The following is a 3,415-nucleotide window of genomic DNA, read 5'->3' as shown; positions in this document are numbered from 1 at the left end:
TGGGAGGGACTTCACCGTTTATTCCAACCCGCACAAGTGCCACACAAGAATTGAAATGTTCTTTGTTCCGTCGCTTTGTTTGGACTTGGTGTTAGCCTGCAGGATTGGGAACATTACTATTTCGGACCATTTGGCAGTATATTTAGATGTTAAGATCAAAGGTAGTGTAGGAGACACATGACAATGGTGCACGAATCCATTTCTGTTGAAGGATGACAACTTTGTACAGTATATCACAAGGGAGTTCAGGGTTTTTTGGGTCTTCAATCAGGCTACAGCCAGTAAGCCATCAGAGCATTCTTAAGGGGTATGATTATTTCACACTTGACAATGAGAAGGAGGCAGAGAGGACAGCAGCAGCTGATACTTGAGGCCTGGCTGAAGGCAGCCAAATCGGTACATTATCCCAGACCATCCGGGGTCAAATTGCAACAGGTCACGGTCCTCCGGGCTGCTCTGGACTCAGCGCTCACATAAGTGGCAAAGAGAGGGGTCTCCTTTGCAAAGCAAAGGCTGTTTGAATATGGGGATAAGCCAGGTAGATCCCTGGCTTACCTGGCTCGGAAGGAAAGTGCTCCACAGTCCATTGTGTTTATCAAGGAGAGAACTGGCAATGTCACTCGTGAACTGAGGAAGTTCAATGCCAGATTCCGGGAGTTCAATGCAGAGTTATACCAGTCAGAGGGCTGTGGGGATGGTACAGTGAGAATGGAATCCTTTTTTGAAAACTTGGACCTCCCTGGTATAAACGCAGATCAGGCCTCCCTTTTAAATGTACCTCTGACAGTACAAGAGGTGCAAAAGGCGGTAAGGCAGCTCCAAGGTGGTAAGGCATCTGGTCCATGTGGATTTTATAAGGAGTTCATACACATGCCAGCTGAACCAGTGCTGGAGCTAGAAAGTCATTCCTATGGCCAGGACTGTCTTCCACCGTCTCTAATGGAGGCTAATATCGCTCTTATTTTAAAGAAAGGGAAAGACCCTGAGGATTGTGCATTGTATAGACCCATCTCGTTGTTGAATGTGGATTTTAAAATTCTATCAAAGGTGTCTGAGACTGGAGAAGGTGCTGCCTGTTATTATAAAAGAGGAGCAGATGGGTTTTATCAAGGACCGCAGCTCCTTCAACAACATCAGGCGAGTATTGAACATAGTGCAACTATGTCAGCAGAGAATGATTCCGGGCATGGTGGTCTCCCTGGAGGCTGAAAAGGCTTTTGATCGGGTGGAATGGTCGTATCTCTTTGCTGTTCTAGATTGTTTTAGTCTGGGAAGGGCCTTCGCCAGGTGGGTGGCAGTGTTATATAAAGACCCCAAGGTGGCAGTTATCACGAATGTGGTTAAATCGAGCAATTTTCATGTGGGGAAGAGCAGCTGACAGGGATATTCCCCTGTTATTGCTACTGTTTACCTTTGTACTTGAAGCACTGGCGGAGGCTGTCCAAAAAGACCCTGAAACAATAGCACCGACGGTGGGATTTGGGGATCAAAAATCACTCTCTATGCAGACGATGAGAGAGAGAAAAGGATCTTGACTATTTACACTATCCATGCCTCTTCTTGATTGTATAAACTTCTACAAAAATGCTTCAGTCTCCAATGCTCCATGAGAAAAATACTTCAACCTATTCAGCCTCTCCCTGTAACTCAGTCCCAGCAACATCCTTGTAAATCTTTTCTGCAACCTCTCAAATTTAACATCCTTCCTACGGAAAGGCGATCAGAACTGTATGCAGTATTCTAGACGAGGCCTCACCAATGTCCTGTACAGCTGCAATGTAACACTTCAACCACTACAGTCAATGTTCTGACCGGTGAAGGCAAGCACGCCAAATACCTTCTTCACCACCCTCTCTACGTGCAACTCCACTTTCAAGGAACTATGAACCTGCATCCAGAGGTCTCTTTGTGCAGCAACACACCCAGGACCTGACCATTAACTGTATAAGTTAGCGATTGGATAGAGAATTTTGAAAATTAGATTTGCTAGAGAACTTTAAAAATGAAGGTGCTTGAAGTACATGGAGGGAGAAATGTTTTCAATTGCATAGCTGACCTGAATAGGAAGTTAACATTAGTGGATCAAATCAGACATTCAAAACAAACCATTCTTCCCTGAGAAAGGTGACAACATGGAACTTGCTAGTACCAAGAATGCTTTAGTTGAATAGCATGAATGTGTTTAAGGGGAAATTGGATAAGTACCTCTGGAAGAAATATACAGAAGGATGCACTGATGGGATGAGACAAAGTGGGAGTAGACTCGCATGGAGACTAAGTAACTGCATGAGTCTGTTCGGCCAAAAGACACTTTTCCCTGCTGTAAAGTCTCTGCAAATGTACTGCTCTCCTTCACTAAACAACCATTTAATCACCAAATAATTTGGACAAAAGGGGCCCCGCTCGAGTATAAAAGAAATACAAGAGGCATCCCTTCGTAAGGTCACACAATTCACATCCATTACTGAAATTACTTCTGCTGAGACAGTGGTTTCATCTTTAGCTTCTCAGTAGCAGTGGAGTACAGAGTTTTAATCGGGGGTTTGGTGGAGGTTGAGCTTGCAACATCAAGATCTTTACTGAGTTCAGCTTCGGTCTTCTTCACAAATTCACCATACGACTGAAAGAAACATGAAGAGAAAGTGAAATCAAACATTGGGATTTAAAGACACATGACACTACTTTGACAACTGCACTGAATTCAATGTACTTCTGAATTTTTTAAAACTTTTGTGGGAACTAAGGAATAATAGGCCTTGATTTTCGGCAAATTGCTGCAGTGAGGACAAGTTTTCAATTCAGAAAGTTGAAGATAAAGCCTTTGTCATTTGAAATATTAGAAAATTCAGATGTAGGACGCAGTGTTCATAGTCGTGATGCAGTGGTACAATATAAAACTGAACAGTTGCTAAACTGAAGCACTTACCAAAATATGGTCCACCCGATCACGTTTGCTCCTGTCAAATGTCTTCACCTTCTGCCAGTCTGTTTTCTGATATTGCTCTTGGTAGAATCCAAACAACTTCATAACCTCATTAGAAATGAAGATCTGTGGATAAAAGCACAGGAGAAATGGCAGTTGTTGCACACACCCTAAATACACAGACAAAACAACCCACAATCCATTATCCTTGCCCAAAACTGCTCAGTGAAGCCTTTGACTCTTGGGCCTTTGGACTCTTTCCCCCATTCTGAATGATGTAAAATTGGATGAAACGCAAAGCATGTTCTATTCAACAAAAAACTACGGAATGCTTGAAAATGTAATTATAATTGAAGCGAACAATATCAGTGAGATCCAAAAGCATATTCAAAACAACTTTAAGGGAACATGCAATACTCCCAGACTGTGAGAAGGTTTGACATTTTACTTTGCCTCAGACCTAGACTGAGAAATGATTAATTATTCACTTAA

The 3,415-nt window shown here is 42.7% G+C and overlaps 1 long non-coding RNA gene across 1 annotated transcript in view; it reads right to left on the bottom strand.

Annotated features, from left to right (window-relative positions):
• Window positions 1-2,522: 2,522 nt before the first annotated feature.
• The window catches only part of LOC122546861, a 3,102-nt gene continuing 2,209 nt past the window's right edge, over window positions 2,523-3,415 (bottom strand). Inside the window, exons 2-3 of the long non-coding RNA XR_006310822.1 lie at window positions 2,927-3,049; window positions 2,523-2,620 (exon numbers count right to left, since the gene is read on the bottom strand). This is a non-coding gene — a long non-coding RNA (uncharacterized LOC122546861). The remainder of the gene's footprint in view (window positions 2,621-2,926; window positions 3,050-3,415) is intronic.

Source organism: Chiloscyllium plagiosum, unplaced genomic scaffold (genome assembly GCF_004010195.1).
Source record: "Chiloscyllium plagiosum isolate BGI_BamShark_2017 unplaced genomic scaffold, ASM401019v2 scaf_4586, whole genome shotgun sequence".
NCBI lineage: Eukaryota > Metazoa > Chordata > Chondrichthyes > Orectolobiformes > Hemiscylliidae > Chiloscyllium > Chiloscyllium plagiosum.
Note: the sequence above shows the minus strand (reverse complement) of the source record. Positions and strands in the feature narration are given on the sequence as shown.